Source organism: Gambusia affinis, linkage group LG05, assembly GCF_019740435.1.
Source record: "Gambusia affinis linkage group LG05, SWU_Gaff_1.0, whole genome shotgun sequence".
NCBI lineage: Eukaryota > Metazoa > Chordata > Actinopteri > Cyprinodontiformes > Poeciliidae > Gambusia > Gambusia affinis.
Genome location: NC_057872.1, coordinates 23,499,893 through 23,522,484, shown reverse-complemented (window position 1 = coordinate 23,522,484; position 22,592 = coordinate 23,499,893). Strand labels below are relative to the sequence as shown.

Below are 22,592 nucleotides of genomic sequence, written 5' to 3'. Positions count from 1 at the left end.
CCCAGCACTGCTGGCATAGAGAACCAAGCAGGAGATTAAGCTGCCCTACAAGCTGGCGAAGCGTTTCTAAATCATGTGGTGTGAATTCAGGTAAAGTCGGTAATTTGATCAACACGTCAAGAGGGAGGAAGCACGGGTCGGTTTCTACGCTAGCTGTTTCCAACTGTTGAAAATACCGCCGTCTATGAGCCCCAACCAGGTGTTTTACGTTCACAGATGAATTAGCTAGACTCCAACAAGTATAATCCATGAATAAACTGGCAAAAACAATTTGGGAAAACAATTTCAGTTGCTCTGTTCAAAACTCCCGTCTCTCACTTCCGACGTCCATAAAGGCACCTTGAATAATTTTGTGACGTAGTTGCAAAGGGTCAGTACTGCAAAATAAAACCTCTGATCTGCACTGGCTGCTAGTTGTAAATAATGTTCTTTACCTAACTGTAAAAAGTTTAAATAGTTAGAATAATTTATTCTTGCTTACGACATGCACAGTGCACGGTGTCTCTTTACCTACGCCTATGTTGTTTTTATTTTTGGCTGTTTCCAAGTTCTCTGCACAATTTCACTTGAGTAAAGAAAAAATCTGTTGGTAAAACATCCAGCTGGACAGAATCAACACTTCAGAGAAGAACTGAGGTACAATTTCTCCATATCGGAGCCCTGGAGCACATGTGTTGTATTTTATGCCCAGAGTGTAAGACAATGCCAGGTTGAGTTTACAGCATGCCAAAGACATGCTATAATATGGATTCTGAAAAGAAAAAATCAAGAGAAAAAAAGTCAGATAGCCGTTACACGTCCTCTACAATTACATTTTCCTGCGATGCAGCAGCAGAGTCATGAGAAAACCAATTCTCCAGTAGATGGAAACAATTTACCCATGTTGGGCTAATTCACTGAGACAGACGGCAAAGGTGCAACTCTGTCTTTTCATAAAATAAAAAAGATCGCAGTTAGAAATTTTACAGCCGTTTTCAAGACAAATCACCGTCTACTAGAGGCTTGCAGCCTGAACATCTGGCTGTTTAACCCTGGAGCTGCTGGAGAGCGAGTCGTAACCTTTAGTCTTTCTGTTGCCGCCACTGGATTCAGGACAACAAAGCAAAACTGAACACATTTTGTTTAGCTTTTCACTTATACAGTGGAGACGAGAAAACCAATTAGGAAACAGATGGTTCCTCTGGAGAATGACGGAGAGGCGTAACATAAATTAAATTAGAATAAATCATATGAGGGGTTTTTTATTTATTACTGAATTATGTTGGAAGAATGTAGAGGGGGTAAAAAGAGAAATTAAGACATGCACTTTCTGTATTGCTTTTAATTTGCAGCTTTCTCCTAATTTGTTTCTTTCAAAGTATTTTGTAGGTGAAGAAAAGGTTAAAGAAATTAAAAATGCTTTGTGGACAGCAGAACAGAAAAGTTAAAGTTAGGAACATATGTTTATTTTAAAATAAAGAAGCATCACGGAAACTGAGGCTGCATTCACACCAGCCCTGTTTAGTCCACTTTAATCAAACTCTACTTCATTTGTCTAGAAAGTTTGGTTAGTTAGTAGAGGTTCAAATGCATATGTGGACGCCAAGTGGACTGGAGAAGCAGGAAGCGGACTACATTCCAGTGCATTCTGGGTAAAGACAAACAAAACAAACGTGAAAGTCTAGAGCTAGCTAGAGAAATTACTTGTGATCTTTTACCAAAGATATAAGAGAAATCCGACAACCGCTAAAATCTGATGCTAGTCCTTTTTTTGTTTCCATTTCATGAAGAAGGAAGTTGCGCTCAGTGTCTTCTTCAGAGGTTTTTATGTTGTTTTCTTCAGTGGCTGTTGCTGTAGCACCCCCTCAGGCCAGGAGGTGAACATGTTTTTCAGTTAGTTTGGATCATTTTGACACAATGCAGTGTGTAATCAAATTTCAACTCTTATGATTCTTTTAATTGGATCCGATCACTTCTGAGGGCAGTTAGTTTTAATTTTTAATTTTTTTTTGGGACATTTAAGTAAAGGATGGCTGAATATATGTGCATGTTCTGATTTCATGTTTCTATTTGTGAAAAAAAAACCTTTTAAAACATGGATATTTTCATTCCACTTCATCGTTAAGTGATACTTATGGGATGGTGTATTACCTAAAATCCCAATAAAATATGTTGTAGTATCTCAAAATAAGAAAAAGATGAAAACATATTAATACTGTTCCAGTGGAATGTATGCATTAAGGCTAAATTAGAGAAAATAAGACGATGAGATGATTAGTAATTTAATCCAGGGATGTAGATAAACAGGAACGAGTAAAACCAAACATAATAACATTTCAGGTATCTGAATTTTGGAGATAACAGTGACCTCTACTCTGTCAGCTTGTTTGTCTTCATTCTTTTCTAAAAGTTGAAGATATGAAACTTTCAAAATTGCTTTTTTTCTTCTTGTCTCTGGGCTTTTCACTGTAAACTTGAAACTTTAATTGATTCTGTCTCTGCTTGCAAAGGTTTCCTTTTGTCTCTCGTACACAAAAATAATTCAGATTTTTTTTTTTTCAGTTTAAGGTTGTTTTCTCCCAGATTAATGTCTTTCAGTAATGGCAACGGACAATTTCGGCTTTTCCTATAACCACTTAATTAGCCAACCACACACACATGCATACACACTTGGTGCAACCAAATACCCCAACATAAAATTTTTTGCAATGCAGGAGGAAATTAGCATACTTGGCGAAAACCAATGCATTCATGGGGAAAACATTCATAAAGGCCAGGAATTTCCTGCAGCAAGAGACGGAGTGTAATGCTAACAAAAACCCAGAAAAATGTGACCAAAACCCAAAACAAACAGCCTGAACTGAGCTGGTGGTAGAAAACTCAGAGGAATAGTTAAATGTTATAAACACATACTAATAATGTACCACTAGTATAACTAAGTGACCGCTAAGGTAGTTTAGGCAGTCAACTTCAGGTTGTGCTGCTGTTCCACACAATTTTCACACATTTTGTATTTCAATCACACTGTAAAAATGTAAATATATCCTGCTGTACTCCATATATCAGGTCCTCAAATTTATTCTACATTGTCTTGTATAGATGAGTACGTTGCATGTATGGTACTTTCTACATGGTAAAGCTAAAAGCTACATTTTTAAAGGGAAAATAATATTTTTAGAGCCAGAAAATTTGATTTTTGAATGAAATAATGAAAAATATAACATAAAAACAGAATGTTCAGTGATCAATATCTGGATGATGGTGAATAAAATTTTACCTCACCATTTTGAAGCTTGTCAGTTTATGTTTGTGAACAGAAAACCAATTGTTTTGTTGACAAAAATGACATTCTTCAATGTAAATAAGTCAAATGGTTGTCTAGTTGGTTATTGAAAACAATAATTAAAAAAAATAATAATAATTTTGTCATGTTGAGAAAATTTAGCTCAATTCTAATATTACAAAAATATTTGTTTCTGATTAGGCCTGTCATAACAAATTTTTTTAGATGGTAAATTATCCCAGAAGTTAAATGATAATATTGTTTTATCGAGACCATTTTACAGTAATATGATGCTTATCAAAGATCATTAAACTTAACACCAGAACTGGAAGACATTTCAAATATCCAAAATAAATAAATAAAACAACAGAAATAACAAATAAAATGAATTACGGGGTTTCTGTAAACAAACTTGTCCTTGAGAAAAAGGCCAAGTTGAGACCAAAACATTAGACTGAACACTTTGTCGTCCAAAGAGTTGACTTTTTGGTAGAAGGGGAGAGAAAAAACGATAAATAATGTAAATGGAAATCCTTGAGCTCATTTTCATTTATCATGCAATTAATTTTTTTTATTGCTTAATGCCAGAAGCCTTTTTCTAATTACAGTTTTTGTAACATGCATGACTGCTGTGAATAAAAACAATCAGACCGAGCTCACCACTAGGAGCTTTTAAATTCCTGAGTAAGGTCTCGGTTTATTATGTCTCCACTCTCAGATAACAGTCCTCCTTACTGGACAAACTGCCATATTAATCTTCACTTTATGAACTGAAATCGGAGCTGCAGACTTTATCTCTGCTTTTCACAGGCAATAACTCTTCCAAACACAACATGGCTGAGTGTTTTTCTTTCTTTCACATTTATTTTTAAAGAAAAAAGCAACTCCAGACACAAAAATGAAACATCGGTTCATCCAAACACAACCTCATAAACATTCACACCATCCTCACATTTGCATTAGACAGTTAACAGCTTTAAGTCAGTGGTGATTTGCTAAAGAGACAAGTTTGCTGCGGCTTTGTGGAAAACGTTCTGGTAAGGTATTCTGGTCAGAGTAGAAATGGAGTGAGGGAGTTCGTCTGAATCACTAAAATATTATTGATTTTTGCACATGATTACTTTCACTCCCCTCTGCTGCACTTTTGGTTTTCTTAATAAAGCTTCCAGTTCCACTCCTGTCATGCATTCTACCTGTTAAGTGTTTGATCAGGTCGGATCGTGCAGCTGCTCTTTTTATCGGGTGCTATCTCTCAAAGAGGGAATGCAGTTAATTTTATTCTCTCCTGGCGCTTCATTCCCCGTACATATGGACACAAAGCTCTGCTGTTTCACTCCCAGTTGGAAAAATGAGAAACATCTAGGTTCAAGAATTTCTGCTTTTTTTTTTTTGTTTTGGCAACCCGATCAAGTTCAAGTCAGCAGTTTTCAATAAAAGGAGACAAAAATAAAATGGTGATCCCTCAAAGTGCTGCTCCGCCAGTTAAAGTATGTTGGCTGCTCGGTGTTGGTACAGTGCTAATGACGGCATGCAACAGTGACTTTCACAACATTACAGCTGGAGATAATGGAAATTTCATCAGTCTAGCAGCTTGTGCTCATCCTCACCATCTTGTCCAACTTCTTGTTGTTTTGTTCTTGCACATTCAGCTCATAAACTTTGTTCTTTTCCACTCATCTTGTCTTATCTATACAGAACATGTTCATTTAATGCACAAAATCATTCTTAGATTTTGACGTTTTAGTATGGTCCGTTCTACCTATTTTGATCTCCTTTCAGTTGTTTTAGGTCACGGTAAAAACAAAATAAGCTGCTACTGGCCACGCCCCCCAATTCAACGTTTACATTCGCACTTGAAAATGTCTGCAAAAGGCTCAGAGGTTTTGAGATTATGCTGCAAAATTTCAAGTAAAACCACAGAAATTTCTGCATTTGAAAAGTTTAAAGTTTGCAAGAAACAGTCAGATATTTCGAGATTAATTTAAGAAATTGTCAAGAAAAAAACCCACAAAAATCTCAAAATTTCTGAGTTTTTCAGCGGAAATTCACTCATATCTACAACGGCCCTAATACGCTGTTGCAGATTCGCAATTAAAGAACCATAAATCTTTGAAAAACAGAAGTAGAGCCTCCTGCACAACCAACAAGAATGCAGGAAATGGTTTCTGGATGGTAAGTCAACAACAAAACACTTCACAGCAGTTTTACACATATAGCAGTAAAACTCGCTGACAAACATCCTGGAACTCCACTTCAGTTGCTAGGTAACGGGCGGCACTCTGCTGGGGTTGCTAAGTAACAGGCAGAATGCTGCTGGGAGTCCTGGGTGAAGTGAGAATTTGTGAAGTTACATTCGGGAGGTTTTTGAAACGGCTTGTTTTCCAAAAAACATTAACTAATTGCCAAAAAACATTTGTGTGGTTTTTTTGGGGGGGGGTTTACTGCTTGTGATGTTTATGGAAGCAGTAACAACCCAAATGGAATTACAAAAACTTGGAAAATATGAATTTTGCATAATAGATTCTCTTTAAAACATCTGCCTGCTTCCAAGCTTTTGCTAACTTCTGATGAATTTGTAAATTTCAGAAAGGTCAGCCGTTTTTGGGCCTTACACTTTACATTCCCATTAAACTCATGTCCTGTTTAAAATGTAATTTTGAGTATTTTTTTAACTCCATTCTCCAATACAGAGAATGTTTTCATATTCTTATTATTCACAGTAGTTTTTGAAGACTGTTCAGTAGGTTAGGAATCTCTCCGTTCTGTTGATTCAGATCATTAAACTTTCCTATAACCTGAATTAACAAACAAGCGAACAGAAATCTCAAACTGGAAACACAAAGGAAACCTAAATAATTGCATTACGGCTGGTTATTTTTGGCAGCTATTTGTGTTTGGAACAACAGTTTGAACTGCTTTTGTCTCACATTACCAACACGTGACTGTGCCTTTACTCTCAGACCTTCAAACTACACATTAGCCTGTGAGAGCAAATGTACAAATAAAATCTGAAGGCATAGAATAAGAACTATGAAAAGTGATTTTGCACAATGTGATACTTTTTGTAAGTTTCTCTTCTTGATGAGCTTCAGCTCTCGAAACAGATTTTGACATCTTGATTACAGACAAAAGCTTCCAAACCAAATATTGCAGACATTTTATAATCAATGTTGCAAAATCAGGAAAAATAAAGTACCATTAGCCACCCACTGACTCTTGTTTGCTCAGATTACGCAGGAAATTGTCCAGTTTACAAAATGTAAAACTTGAAAATTACAAATGGAACAAAAATGTAAATCGTAAAAATTGTAGTGTTGATTTTTGTATCATATTTTTTATATATATCATATTATAAGTAATGTAAGCGTTGATTCGGAACGTTGTCACTTCTCTTACCACATTTCCGTGTTGTGAACAGCTTTTCTTACAGCTGGTTTCACAGTTTAAGATTAAAAAGTGCAACCCGTTCATGTGAGTATCACTTCCCACCCAAGCTTTGCAAATACAATGTTTAAATTGTCCAATTTGTGCAAAGAAAAAAAAAAAGAAAAACAACCCCCCTGCTGAAACATACACATGCACACAACACCCACAAACTAAAAAAGGATGTGGGTTTCACAACCGTATCCCCTGTTGGAACCTCACCACACAAAAAAGAAGAAAAGTAATGAGTGCAATTTCCTGTCTCAGTCCTGGAGGCTGCATGACACACATTACGCTTTCCTTCAAATGACATTTCAACTAACTAGCCAAATGGAGCAAAACAAGGTGGTGAACAAGACAAATATGCGCTTTGTTGTTTTTTCCGGTTATTATTTTCCAATTTAGGCAGAAACTGACTGTGTGGAATTTAATTTTCTTCTGTTTTAGCTTCTGAAAGAATTGCAGTGCAGAGCAATAAAACATCTCCATCTCTTTGCAAGACTTGCCGCTTCATTTTCTGTGGATAAGTTGTTGTTTTTATCCAAGTTGTGAAGATGTAAGAACCTTCCGAATCATTGCTGATTGAACAATGGCTTTAACAAAAAGTTGAAAAGAGTGACGGTCTGTGGATGTTCATCAGAAAAAAAATCAAATTTTTTATATTTTCTGCATTGTATTTGCTGAGATTTAGAAAACTGCAGCAATTTTATAGAAGACCCAGAAAAGGCCACAGCTAAAACCGAGTCTGCTATGGAGAGATTAACCCATGCTCTGTGCAAAACGCCTGGTTGTGCCTAGCCCCGCCTTCGAGGCGCAGCTCCTCCTTCAAGCTGCAGTTTCCAAGCTTCTGCTTCACAGAGCAGCTCTCACTTGCTCCTTCAGACTAGCCAGAAGCAATTAGCAAACACCTGGTAGAAATGCACATCTGCTGATCTACGTCTCAGTGAAACGTTGGTAAAAAGATTTCTCAAGGGTTAACAAAGGAGCCATGTTGTAAAGACTTACCAAAGGTGGAGTTTCAGAAATTGAGCTGGAGTTCTTAAAGAGACAGAGTCCCAAATTCAAGGCATTAAATTGTGAAGTCAAATTCATTTTAAGTCATGTTTGACACATACAACATTTCTATAACTGAAGCTAACAGTTACTTGATTGTGATATAAAATGTAACTTTGTCCCTGAAAAACAAACATACTGCCCCTTTAATCTTTACAATGTACCAATTTTCTGAAGATTACTTAAAGAGGAATAAGCTCAAACTGGTTTCAAACCAGACCTCCACCCAGTAGAGGAACTTACAGGGTGTGGCGTAGCAGAAGGTTTGAATCATGGACAATCTGCTGCAGCTGTGTGATCAAATCATGTCAATATTGAACAGAATCATGAGAAATGTTTCCTACACCTTGTTCAATCTGTGCCACGAGGTAAAAATAAGGTCAAATCCAGTCAAGCATCTCTGTGAGTTTAGATCTGGGAATCTGGACACATAAATAAACACTGTTGTGGTTTTAAAGACCAGAGGGAGGACATGGGAGATACTATTTCCTGCATTTCTAACCAGCACTGTTCGACAAAGCCCCGAACTTGCCAAAGGTACAGCTCCATTGAGAACACGACACGACGAACTGAGGCGAACAATAACAGAGATCCAAACAATAAAAACAGGCCGCCACAGTCAGCAATGTAATTAACGTCCCGAGGGAATAATAGGCTGAGCCACTTGAACGCATTTACTGCTGGGAATGTTGTAACTGAGAGGAAATTAAAGTGTAAATCTGATATAAATATGGACAGTTCAACAGTTCAAATCAGTTATTTTTATGCAGCTAAATATGAAATTCATATCTGTTAAATCAGATTAGAGACCCCAGTGGACATAAACTCTTCATAAGACTCGACATCCGTTTGTTTGACCAGTATTTAGGTTATAAATATTTACTCACCTCTCTCTTTTGGGACGAGTCGGATTCCAGCAGTCTCAAGGATCCAAGTCATTTGTCAACCCTCATTTTTGATCCCGCTGCTTTCCAAGGATCAAGAACTCCAAGTCTTCCCCATCGCCTGTCAGTAATTAATAACAGATTTCTTTCAGGGGATTTTGCTCATTTGTTTTCTTTTGTTCCACATTTAGCATGCGGCTCCATCTACGCTGGTCCAACAGTACTCACTTCTTGGCCTCGTCGACGGAGACCAGCAGGGAAATTGCACTGCAGCTCAGCGAAGGAACCAGGACAAACTGGTTGTTGTGTCTTTATGGATGACTGTTTTATTTTTGCTTTTTTAGATTTTTTGGCTCACCTTGAACCTCCAATGAGGTCATTGTTATTAAAATAATTGTTCTTTATGGGAAGTGGAAGAGTTTTAATATTCCCTTCATACAAAAATTTGGAACTATTATTTAAGATGCTTTTGCTAAACATTTACTGTGGGGAGAAATACTCCATTATTCAATTACCCGTGTTAGTTTATTAATAAGAAGCAGGAATTTAAAGATAATAATCAGAAAAGGAAGTAAGAGCTCTACAAACGATAACAAAAACAAAATCACCTGCAATGCTGAATCTTGTCTGGGAAGCACGCCAGTTTGAGTAAACTGGAGCTGTGTGCAACATGTGGTGCTAAGCTGCGACTTTAACCTGATTTACAAAAGCAGGAAGCTGGACAATTGAACTAAACTGTTGCACACTTTAAGTTAATAGCTGAAACCTTCCTGCTAATGTTCGCGGGGTCACCGCAAACGGCTCGGAAGACAGTTCAAAGAAAAAAACTTTAATAATAAAAATGTTTCTGTTTTTTTGGCATATTTGTAAATAATCTTTAGAAATAAAAAAAAATGACAAATGACTCAATTGTTAAATAAGAATTTACACCATAGATGAAAGTTGATGGTTGATAATTTCCACTGTAGCAGTATTTGTGCAATTGAAAGAGACTTTATTGAGCTTTACATCATGTAATAATGCTGTTCCTTCATAAAAACATACATGGAGTTTTGGTTTGATTCCGCCTGACAGAGCTCTACGCCCCCAAGACTCCTTCACTCTGCCCCTCCAGACTAGCCAGGAGCAATTAGCAAACATGTTTGAACTGCATATCTGCTGCTGTCATCATACGAGCTACAGTTGTAAACGGCATAATGGAAAGGCGGAGTGTCAGAAAGAGAAGAAGCTTCTTAAAGAGCCGCAGGCTTACAAAGTCAAACTTCTTTTAACTTGTGTTTGATATATACTGCATTTTTATAACAGCTGAAGGTAACATAGTTACTTGATTGTGATATAGAATGGCACTATGTGGCTAGAAAATACATAATGCTGCCCCTCTAAAGTGGAAGTATAGTCTCTCGAAATTGGGCCTCTGTCTCTTTAAAATCTCCTGAAACTGGATTGAAACCAGTTTCAGCTTATTCCTCTCAAAGTAATTTTCAGAAAGATTCACAATCAAGTAACTATGTTACCTTCAGTTGTTATAAAAATGGTATGCATATCAAATATTACTTAGAATAAATTTAACTTCACAATTTAAATGCTTGAATTTGGGCCTCTGTCTCTTTAAAAAAAAATCCTGCTCTTTCTGAAACTCCACCTTCAAGAAGTCATCACAACATGGCTCCCCTGTTAACCCTTCTACAAGGTTTTTACCAGAGTTGTACTGGGAAGTAGCTCCTATAATGAGCTCAGCAGATTCACAGTTCTATCATACGTTTGCTTATTGCTGCTGGCTAGTCTGAAGGAGCAGGTGAGAGCTGTTCTGTGAGGCAGAAGCATGGAAGCTGCAGCTCTGAGGAGGAGCTGCGTCGAGAAGGCGGGGCAAGGTGCACCTAGGCGTTTTGCAGTCAAATGGTTGCCAGGGAGATTAAAGGATTTCTCAAACATTCATGAACAAACATCATAACATGATGTAAAGCCAAAGTAAAAGTTAATTTTACATGATACCACCCCTTTAAGGAACATTTAGCATTACAGGCTCATTTGGATTTTTAAGTCTCAGAATTCCTGGTGTCTTGATGATGACCAATATTTTTGGTCAATTTCCACCTTAAAATATTCCTATGGGCAGGTTTATGTTTAAATTATATGTTAAATGATATTTTATCTATAATAAGCTCTGAAAAATGAAACATCAGTGCTCTATTCAGATTTTTGTCAAACGTTGTTAGACCCTGAGACTGTTTTCACTGCATGCTTTTTAGGCTAAGTTATAATAACTAAGATATTAGCATCAGATGTCTTTATTTAGCTGGAGATATTTAGCTCTATAATATCAGTTCAGCACTGAAATCGCTACTGTTGCGCTCTTTTACAATAAAAGGAAAAGTGTGTATAGGTCTATTTGAAAGTTGCTGTGAAACGCCTGGAGACCTTAACAACAGGACATGATGGATTTTTTAACTTGGGGTTAACAGTGCACATTTTCCAACAATCTCTCATCCCGCTGCTTTGGTCAAGGAAAGTTCAAGTTTTGACAACCATCTCACCCCAGGAGCCCCAGCAAATAGATCTTTTTAATCACAGACACTTTGACTTGTCATAACAGGAAGAGTGCAGGCGTTCACACTTTGCTTGGTTCAGTTTCATTTTTTCTGCTACGTTTTATCAGTGAGTCAAGATAATAAAACTTAAACAAGTAAACATGAATATGAGCTCTGCTTTAGATACCAAAGGAGTCTGATTTTTTTTTTTTTAATATTAGATTTTCTTTTAAAAACAAAATAAATAAAATGAAAAAAATGAACGAAATAAAATGAAGTAACCAAAACATTTCACATCTAAAAACTCAACAAGTGGTTTCACACAATGATTAGGAAACTAAAGCGAGGTCAAAGGACACGAGGGACAAGCCTGCATTTAGCCACTGAATTGTACAAATTTGAATTAGAAATAAATTTGCTTAAGGGAAACGGGCCAAATTTAAAAAAAAACTACTGATAAGAAGTTTTTCACTAGATTTGAAGATGTTTTAAAATTTGGCAAAACTGCAATGCAAACACTTTTTTTTGCATCATACGAGTCGTGAAATACCAAAGTCATTTCTCCCACTAGAGCTAAACTTGTGAGCTTTTTGGTTGTGTTTACCCAGAATGCCCTGCACTGTAGTACACTTCCTGCTTTAGGAGTGGTCTCCGGTTAGGTAGGCGTTCACATACGCATTTGAACCGCACCAGAGTTCACTTCAACCGAACTGAGACCGAGGTTTTTAGGCTGTTTTCACATCTAACAGTCTGGTAGACTCAGTTCAATTAGAGACTGAAATTGCAACATTTGTTGCATTTTCAGTTGGTGCGGTTTGCTTTCACACTGCATAGTGTCAAATGATTTAAATCCTTTAAAAAAAATTTTTTAACTGTTCCCCTCCTCACCTGTGGTGGTGCTGCACCAAGAACCACTTAAGGAAACGTCACAAAAATCTCAAAATAAGACACCGAGTGCAACTTCCTTTGTCACAAAAAGTAAACAACAATGGAGCAGCGTCAGATTTTAGCAGTTGTAGGATTTCTCTTTTCAAAATTCCCGCTAGCACAAGAATTTTGCTTTTGTTTTGGTTGTATTTACCCAGAATGCCCTGCACTATAGCCAGTTTTCTGCTTTCAGTCTGCTTGGCATTTACAGATGAATTCGAACCGGGCCAGACTTCACTTTAACCGAACTAGGGTTTTTAGGCGGACCAAAGTTCCCTTTTTGGTCCACATCAGAGTTTGAGCATTCAGACCTACAAAGTCCACAAACAAACCGGACTTTGTAGAGTTTGATTAAAGTGAACTAAAACATGGCTGGTGTGAATGCACCCTTACACTATAAATCACTCTCAAATCATTCTCCTTGAAGAATTAATGGCGCTAAATCCAGTTTAATCCTGAAGCAAAAGTATGTTAGAGAAAACATTTTAAATGGGTTGAAAGTTCACCTCCCAGCCAGTCAACAACCCTAAATTTACAGCCTGAGCTGCAATAATCTAAAAAATATTCATAGATTAGAATGATAGAGTCAAAATTCAGATCTAAAACCCGTTTCAAATCTGCAGCAGGACTTTAACTTTGATGTTCGCAGATGCTCTCTATTAAATCTGACTAGTTTTGAGCTGTTTTGCAAAGAATGTCGTGCAAAAAATTTAAGTGTCTAAAATAACGGCAATAACTTTTAACTACCATGAAAGGTCGTAATACACAGTTCTGACGCAGGTGGGTTTAATACAAACACATGAATGCAGCCGTTTAGATATACATCTGAAAAAATATCTTAAAAAAACCTTAATAGTCTTCTTCCACTTCACAATTATGCACTTCTTTGTGCTAATTAAAATAAATTGCAGTTTGTTTTGCTCATGGCAAGGCACAGTATGTTCACTCTCTCCACTAAAACTAAAATGTGGTATTTCTAAACCAAGTGGAAAAGTTAAAAGATTCCTTTAAAAGAAACAAACAGAACATCAGATGTAATCTCATGTCGAGAATGATGAATAGCAAAAGGAAATAAATCAGAAAACATAAAAAATTAAATGTTGAAACATTTGAATCACACATTAGTGTTATTTATACTAATAAAAACACTTCAGCAGAGACTAATTATTACATTTTAGAATATACTTGTAAATCTGGAGCAGGTTTTGACTTTTTGTGCTCCGTTGAATAATCTGCAGAAATTCAACCTGCAGGCTTTCATTTCTTGTAAACACTGACACTGGAGTTCAGCACATTTCAGGGAGAAGAGACTGTTTATTACATTTTATTGATTTTTGAAAGAGCAATGACACAAAAAGAGTGACCAAAAAATCTATATTTATAAGATCTTAAAAATCCACAAACAATTTTTTGTATGGTTTTGTGTCCTTTGAAGGGTAGCCGAATCTCCTTGGTCCGAGTGGGATGCTGTTTTAATGAGCTAAATCTGTGTTTATTTTAATTTTTTAGGAGTGAAAGTTACTTCTCTCTTGCAGCATGTCATAGAATAGAAACATTTTTACCCGCAAAAAGACAAAAAGTAAGCTGGCAGATTCACACAAAAGGTAAAATATAATAATAATAAATAAATTACAACATAATAAATGGCACTCAATTATTAAAAATAGTTCAGATTCAAAAAGTAATGCACAAATAATATTTCCATGCTGCTGTTAGTATTTGTATATCAATGGCAACCAATAAGCTAAAACCAAAACCAAAAAGGTAAAAACGAACCTGGAATAATTTGTAAAGTCACACTTTCAAAAATTAACAACAATAATCTTAGTTATTTAGCTTTTTATGGGATTAAAATAATGGGGTTCCTTTTTTAAGTCTTATTTTCATCATATTATTCATTTATTTTCAAATATTAGTTTCGAGCTAAATATTGAAATGGCAAGTTAAATATTTATATATGAGACTAAATGTTTAGCTTCAAACTAAGTATTATACTTGGTTGATAAGCGGAAGTGTACTACGAACTAAAAGATGGGCCTTGTGAGCTTTTTCTAAGCAAAATATTTACTTCCTACTGACTAAATATTCAATTTGGAACCAAATTTTTGCCTCGCTAGATAAAATATTTAGCTCCAAATATAGCAATGTTTGCTAGCTACATATGTGTGGAGGGTGTTTTTTTTTTCTCCTATTTTAGCTCTATTCCAAGTAGCAATTTTAATATTTTTAACTCTGGGGTGTCCAAAGTGTGGTTCGGGGGCTGTTTGTGGCCCTTAGACTGCTTTTGTGTGGCCCCAACTGCAATTCAAGAATTATAAAAAATTTGGCCAGCACAGGTGGTTAATGCGGATGGAAACTTTTTACTTCAATCAGCGTAAAATTAGTACTCATTTAGTTTCTTTATAACCATAGAGCATGTAGAACCATGTTTACTTTTCTTATAGATGATTTTATTATAATACACTGTACGTGCAACATCCTTTTTAAACTTTGGATCTACAATGAATAAGATCCATTTCATACAAAAAATAAATAAAAGATCAACTTTTTTTGCTTTATTTTAGATTTTCTTACATTTTCTTGACCCACAAATAATTTTGATTGAATAATTCTGGCACAAAATTTGGACACTTCTGCTTTTATTGTAACAATTTCACCCAGTTTTTATCCCGATAAAGCATTTCTGCAGTGAAAAAGGCTGAAAAAAGTCGATCTGTCTGTAAATTGCTAGTCGGATAAACCACGCGCTGAGGTCACAGCCGGCCTCTTTTACCATGAAACCCACTTAACATATAGATAGACCGAATGCTCCCTGTTTAAATTCAAAACCCCCATCTGCAGAATAAAAGCTGTTCTCCAACTGCAAATTAAACTACAAACTTTTCACTTCCTGCCACCACTCAACCGTGATAGTTGCTCCACAGTTTGCTCAGGGGATCCGTTCGAGTGTTGAGCTCCCGCCTCGTTTACAGAAACTTGACGTAAAAATTTGCCCTGAAGTCAAACAACTCAACAACAAGCGACGGATCGCATAAGTTCCAGCAGAAAAACTGCTGATGATCGGTGTTCACTGGAAGCATCGTAACAAACACAAAATGTCAGCAGGATAAAAAATAAATAAATATATCAAAGAACGGCCTGCAGCTGATTCCTCAAATCAAACAACTAATCCGATCAGAAAAATCCTGGTTAGGGTTTGAGTGCTTCATTATGAGAGATTCAGAAACACAAGCCTTCCCTCTGCTGTTCTGGAGATTAGCAGCATAAATAAAGGAGTCATGTAAAATATTTACTCTGGATTATTTAAATAAACGTTACAACTGGCTCAGAGAAAATACAATCTAAAAATGACATCTAACATTTTTGACCAACAATGACAGTTTGAAGAAGAAAATCACCACTAATAAACCAATAAACCTCAATTTACTATTATTTAATATATTATTTACCCATTTTTTTCCTAATTTCTTTGCAAATAGTTCATTTAAATTCAACAGAGAAAATATGTTTACTGTAAATCTCTCAAACAGTTCTGGGTTTGGATTTTGAGTCATACATTATGCTTTATTCTAAACGTTAAACTGAAGGAGAATCTCTGTCCATCATGTGTTCTGGTCGATCTGCTGTGTTACACTGCAAAAACTGAACACATTAGCAAGGTTTTTAAGTCTAGTTTCTAGTGTAAATATCTTAGTACACTTGAAATAAGACAAAGCTAAATTACAACTAAATATCTAACAAGATACAGAAGACTGGTTTAAATCAATAATTCCTTAATATTGATCTTTTTTTAAGTTCTAATTCCACTCAGATTATTTCACTTAAAAATTTTATTTTCCCATGTTAGAAATAAATTAATCTACCCGTTCAACTAGCACTTTTTCACCAATATTAAGGAATCATTGACTTAAAACAAACTCCTATATCTTGCTGAAAAGTTACTTGTAGGTTAGTTTTGTCTTATTTCAAGTGAACTAAGATATTTACACTAGAAACCACACTAAAATCGCTTTGTAAGATTTTGTGTTTTGCAGTGCAGATTTCTTAAAACCATAAGGTTTCATATGAAGGTTCAAAAAGCTCAATGTTCATCAAACAGAGCACCTTCTTCCACCTGAGTGAAGTTGGTCTCAAGGGTTTTTTGTTTGTGTCGCTACCATTTTAAAGATAATAATAAAAATGTTTCCAGAGGTCATCAAAGGTCACCTGAAGCCACTCCCCAACCCACTTATATTTCCAAAATAAACTAATTGAGTGTCAATTAACTCAGCTAAGTTTGTGCTGGTTTGTCAGCACCTAAGCATTAAAAAAAAAATAAATTCACAGTTCCAACATGAACAGATTTTCACTGACCTTTCATGACCTCTGGAGAGAATTTTTATTATTATTATCTTTAAAATGATAACGGCACAAATTAATTTTTTCTGCACAAACGTAGCCAAGTTGATAGATACCAAATTTCTTTGATTTTGTAAAGGTGGTGAGGCTGGTTGACCTTTTTATTAATATCTTAAAAAGGAAAAGCAGCACAAACAAAACATTTTGTTGCACAAATGTAGCACATCGTTTTAAACCATTTTGTTAGATTTGAAGACGGTGGGGGCCCACTTCACTCCTGTCCCCTACATAAATTACTTTTTACTACTTTCTTTTAACAATGGGCCTTTTAATTAATGCTTTAATCTGTTAGTTTAGGAGGAAGGAAATGTTTTGTTTTGTTTTACTCTTTTACTTTTTAGTCTGTTTGAACAGTCCTCCTTCAGATATTCACAGCTTGGAACATTGCTTTATTACTTAGCCCTGCTCTAAAACGACTCCACAGCTTTATTCCTGCTCTGTTCCTCGGTTTTCATGATGCCGTTTGCTCACTAATGTTCTCTAACAAACCTCTGAGACCTTCCCAGAACAGCGGGATTCATGCTGGGATTAAATCACACACAGGTGGGCTCTATTTGCCCATTAGGTGAGGTTGTAATGTGGAAAAGGGGACGGAATGGCTTTCAGAGGCACAGTGTTGCTTCCAAAGACCCAGACGGTGGTTAAGCCTTCAGGACACAACAAGAACTATTGATTAAGAGTCCTTTAAAAGACCATAAGAAAGTCTGCTTTCAAGAAAACGGCAAAATGTTGGAAGATTACTCTCGCATCTGCCGCCTTACTTTATTTATTTAAAATGCAAATTCTTTTACATTTTTATACTTCCATTTGGTCTCAACTGTTTCTAAAAACAGCAAAAGCGCTTAAAACAAACAAAACCAAAAACACCCAGCTGTTTTTTGGTGTCTGGAAAATGAGCCTCTTCAAAAATCTCCCAGATGTTGAGTCACAATTGAAGGGCAGAGTGCCGTTACCTAGCAACACCAGCGAGCCCAGCACCGTTACCTAGCAACCCAAGCTGAATTGCAGAGATGGTTTTATCGCTCTATGCACTGTACAATGGCTGCTGGAAAAGACAAGCCTTTAGTTGTCGATTTACCATTCAGAAACTACTTGCTGCATTCTTGTTGATTGTACAGGAGGCTCCAAATCTGCTTTTTCAAAGACATACGGTTGTATAATTGGGCATCTGTTTGCAGAAGAGACGGGCAGAGTTGAAAGGACCTCAAAATATGCAGAACTGACCAAACTAAATCCTCATTATCTAAGAATGATTTGCACAAGAAATGTAGTGAACATGTTTTATCCCATAAACCTGTCCTAAATGGTTTAAGGAAACATAATAGGTCACCTTTACGCTGTCCTTCGCTCAACAGTGCATCCCGCTGATATGAAGGTTCTTCTGACCTCTCTGCATGATGATGGACGATGTACCTTTCCTCTATCACCCGTCTCCAACACACCAGCAAGGCAGACGTCTCTGTCGGAGGTCACAGACCCGCGGCACCATGTGATAAGCACGGTCGTTGCCGTGATCTTCCCATTCCCTTCCGGAAAGTGATTGCCAGGCTGCTCAATTATTCACACTGTTGAATAATGTCGTCCTCTGTCTTTATCCGAGCTGATCCTGACCTGTGATCCTTATCTGAAGGCTGAGTAATGGGGGAATCAATGGGAGGTGACAGGATTTCAATTGTCCATTTCTGATGTTGTTTTTAGATGTGTAAGCTGATCAACGCTGCAGGTTAGGGTGAGAGTAAAGACAGGGTAACAAGATCTCAGTTAATCCATATTTGGGGCCGGATGATTAAAACGTGCTGGACTGAAATTATTTTATTTTAGAATGGTTGTGTGAGAGGGATGCAACAATTTACCAACTTACAGTTATTTAGTTATTAGTGAGACCAGTCCAAGTTTTAACTCTGCGTTGTGTCTTTCTACTGGTGTATTAAGGAAAACAGGGGCCTGATCTGGGAAGACCGTCTTTGATTTTGTCTGTTTGAGATATCAGAAAGAAATAGCAGTGAGCACTCCAAGATCCAAAACACCCTCCTTTGCAAGAAAATAAACCCTAAAATAAAGAAAAAGGGAGACAAATCAAACAAACAACCAAGAAAAACCCGCCACAACAGCGTGAAATCCAGCTAAGGTAACTCAGTTACAAAACTGTAACACAAGAACTAGCATTAGCTTAATGTACATTTAAATAAAATCTAATTTCGGCTCATGTAGACCATATAACATACCAAAGTTAAACAAAAGACATATCCCTTCAAACACAATTACAAATATATAACTTATGAAATGTGAGTTAACCAAAAAAAAACAACTTTTACATCTGGACCGAGCATGTAGCACTTCTTACCTCCTGCTAGCCCAGCGTATGATACGCAGGCTACGTGACTACACTGCGAGGTGCGTTCAAGTGGAATAGGAAATACTCTGCTCACTTCAAACAGGTGAGCAGAGAGTAAATTAGTTAAGAATAATTAACTAAGTTACATAACAAATAATGACTTATTTGGGGGGATTCAAATCTTGACTTAAAGTGATATAATTAACCTGTTACGTTAGACTAAATTAGTTCCAGTCAATGAACTTAAAAAAAACACTGATCATCTTGAACTTGACCGTTGACACAGAAATTAAAGATGGCGTCGGGCCATCTTTAACTGTAAACAGAAACGGCCAAATAAGTCCGGTGTGGGATGGAAAATGTACTTTATGCGGTTCTGTTTTGAAATATAAACACTCCACAAAGTCCTTAAGTTTCACTTGAATAGTGCGTCATTCAGCCGAGCTACATGGCGGAGCATTGTGACATGATGGAAAAGAAAAACAACAACCTGACCTTGAGGGCTGTGGTGAGTTAATTCACTTCACGGAGTGACGTTTTAACTTTCCTTCAAGAGCAACTACAGAGGGTACTTCTGTATGAATATCTCGATACATGGGGAATTAAGTGTTGGACATATTTTATGGTTTTCATCTTTTATGTTTGTATTCAGCAACCTAAGAGGCTCTGTTTTGTTATATTTTATAAACATATATCAGTTTAATAATGACAGTTTTCTGTTTATTTGGTCAGATGACACTAAATAATGTTAAAATGTAATCATATATATTTTGAAATTAAACATATATCAAACTTTCTTTAAGAAAAATATTATGTTATAAGATTAATTAACTTTAGATTAACTCAATGTCTTCAAACCAAAACCAAAAATAGAATGAAGTAGAACAGTTGGTGTCTTCTCCTCTCACCTTCTCCCCTTCACAATAAAAGCATGCATTCAGGTGTGAAATATATACATTGATCCGCCACAAACTCACCATAACTTGCACCTTACTGTGTTTTTTTTTTTACTTTGTATTTTAACAAATATAGCAAAACAATTTCTTAACTATTTATATTATTCCAGTTTTTCACCACTTGCAAAATAAAATCTCACCAATATCAAATTAAGGTTAATTCTGCAGATAATTTTGAGCCAAATTTACACTCAGCTGGCGATCAAGAAGTAATATTCCTGGTGCTTTTTAATTTTTTCTTTTTAAAACCCTGGTGAGGAATCAACATGTCATCAGTTTAAATAAGGAGGGAAGATTTGTGACCAAAAGGACAAATTTATTATGTAATATCTCTAAACTTTGCAATCCTAAGTTGTTCATGTCAAGTTTGGGTTTAAATAATACTGAAATTGATTGGATATGAATTGGCAATATTTGTATATATGCCGTAATTAAGAACTGAAGTGTCTTCTTTACTAATTCACAATCAAAACATAAATATTTAACAAACCGAAATCAAAAATATGGGGAACAAAGTTAGAATTGAATGTCTCATCTAAATAAATTTTGTGAAAAAGCCCTCAAGATTGAAAAAGGGAAATTTGTGCAAAAACCACAATAGCAGTTGTGACATTCTTTTAAATTAAAGTAATCATGATCTGGGAAAGTCCCTTTTTTTTGTGCTGTGATGCTGAGGAACCATTAACAGTGGGGAAACATTTATTCTGTGAGTAAAACGTTTCTCTGCACATTAAACATGAAGAAAATTTTATTTGACATTTGCAGAAATTTAGAAATTACCTTTCTTATGCTCAGCAACTGTGCAAATAATATAAATTATGCTGGTTAATCTTTAAATGTTTCCAGTTTCTCTAATGACTCTTCCTTTGACAGAGAATATTTCTCAGAAAACTAAAACTTATGCCTCGTCAAGCATGACCCGCTCTGAGATGAATTTCAACCCTGACTGGATCTCTTGGTGCCAAAAATGCCATTAAAGTCTGTTTGTGGGTAAAATGGAGGAAAGTCAGGGTGATCCTTTTATTTTATTTTATTTTTTTGGTTCTGTTCAGGTCGGTGCAGATTTTCCAGTCCCACGTTAGTGCGAACATTTAGCCCAACATGTAACTCATGGAACATGACTAATGATGGCACATTATGTAATCCTCATAAAGCTCAGATCTGTCACAGATTAGTAATGAGACCCGTCTGGGGGCGTTGCCAGTACCAAAGAGCAGAATCTACTGAATCTAATGGATGCCAGCTCCAGACTTCTGGGAAGCCCTCAAGACTTCGATTGTTTCTGTCTCTGTAAATGCCCGTTCAGAATTAAATTATTTTTCTATGAGTCATGTCAGCCATCCGGGTGAGCTACTGCTTCCTGATTGCTGCCGTTCCCATGCACAACAGAGTTATTTACTGCAGCCGCAGTTTCATTAAACGTGTTTACATTTTAATTTTATCTGCAATTTAATCTGCTCAGCATGAGAAATGAAAACGGATTTCTTTGACAGACTTGTTGGAAAATATCTCACGGACAATTTATATTCTTAAGGGATAATCTGTTCAATTTTGATCCTGGTTGTGTGTGTAGCCGTGCGTTCCTCCTGGCAGGATAATGATTTGTTTATGCGCGTCAGCGCCCGTGGTGGGCTGACAGATTGGGAATGAGCTGTCTTTCATAAAACTAAGACATTGCTGTCTACTGTTGGCAGTTCCTCTAAACAAAACCCCAAAGGTAGCCTTGACACCTTCCTGTATTGCCATGTTTAAAGGGGACCTGTTGTGCAAAATTCACATTTTGCACGTTATGTACTTCCATTTGGGTTTCTGCTTCTAAAAACAGTGCAAGCACTGTTTTTGGCAATAACTTAATTTTTTTTTATCTTTAAAATTAGCTGTTTTAAAAGCCACTGCCCGTTACCAAGCAACCCCAGCGAAGCCCAGCCCGTCACCTAGTAACCCAGCTGAATTCCAGGATGTTTGGTCAGCTGGTTTTGTACAATGGCTGCTGGAAAAGAAAAATGTTTCCTCGTTGACTTACCATTCTGAAACCACTTGCTGCTGTCTTGTTGGTTGTGCTGGAGGCTCCACTTCTGCTTTTCAAAGTTATACGGTTGTATAATTGCCCATCTGTTTGCAACCATTTTTCACGTGCGAGTCTAAACGTTGACTTGGGGGTCGTGGTCAGCATCATATTGTTTGGATTTAAAGTGACAAAGGTCCTAAAAGCATCTCATTCTGAAAGGAGCTCAAGTTAGGCAGAGCTGACCAGACTAGAATATGATTATCTAAGACTGATTTTGTGGGCAAAAAATTTAACAGTAATGAACTCTCTCAATTTTGGTTGATAGCGACATTACATTTATATTGTTTGTTACTAAACTATTGAACTATTGTTATACAGTTTAGAGTTTTTATATACATCAACAACACCACAGTAGTCAATATTTCCAGTGCTGAACTTTCTTTGTTACTTCTGCAACTCTTTCTGATGAGGAGTCACCAACCTCTGATCCAAATCCTCATACTGTCTGTCTTACTGCTTATAGTTCATCAGTTAGGCTACGTTCACACAGCAGGTCTTGATGCTTAATTCTTTTTTTTTTTTTCCTGAAATAAGATTTGTGTGTGTGTGTGTGCGTGTGGTTGTTTACTACTAATTAAGCCCGACCTCAATGAGACTTCTGTGTGTATGGTTTACGACCCCAAATGAGCAGAAAATCTAGACGTCAGCAGCTTCGCACTGTGCACAGAAGTTATTATAAATGGAGCCATTCATGGATTGATTTTAAACTTTCCTCAGCAACGGAGCTGATAGTATTGTCACCAGATCATAACCTGATG

At 36.5% G+C, this 22,592-nt stretch overlaps 1 protein-coding gene across 2 annotated transcripts in view; it reads right to left on the bottom strand.

Annotated features, from left to right (window-relative positions):
• znf385d (zinc finger protein 385D) overlaps positions 1-18,898 on the bottom strand; it is a 141,135-nt gene extending 122,237 nt beyond the window's left edge. The window contains exons 1-4 of one of the 2 annotated variants that reach the window (XM_044117354.1): positions 18,820-18,898; positions 18,337-18,525; positions 17,806-18,192; positions 8,626-8,743 (exon numbers count right to left, since the gene is read on the bottom strand). The gene's annotated coding sequence lies outside the window, so the exon portion shown is untranslated. The remainder of the gene's footprint in view (positions 1-8,625; positions 8,744-17,805; positions 18,193-18,336; positions 18,526-18,819) is intronic. The other variant, XM_044117352.1, reaches the window with a different exon arrangement.
• Positions 18,899-22,592: the final 3,694 nt, after the last annotated feature.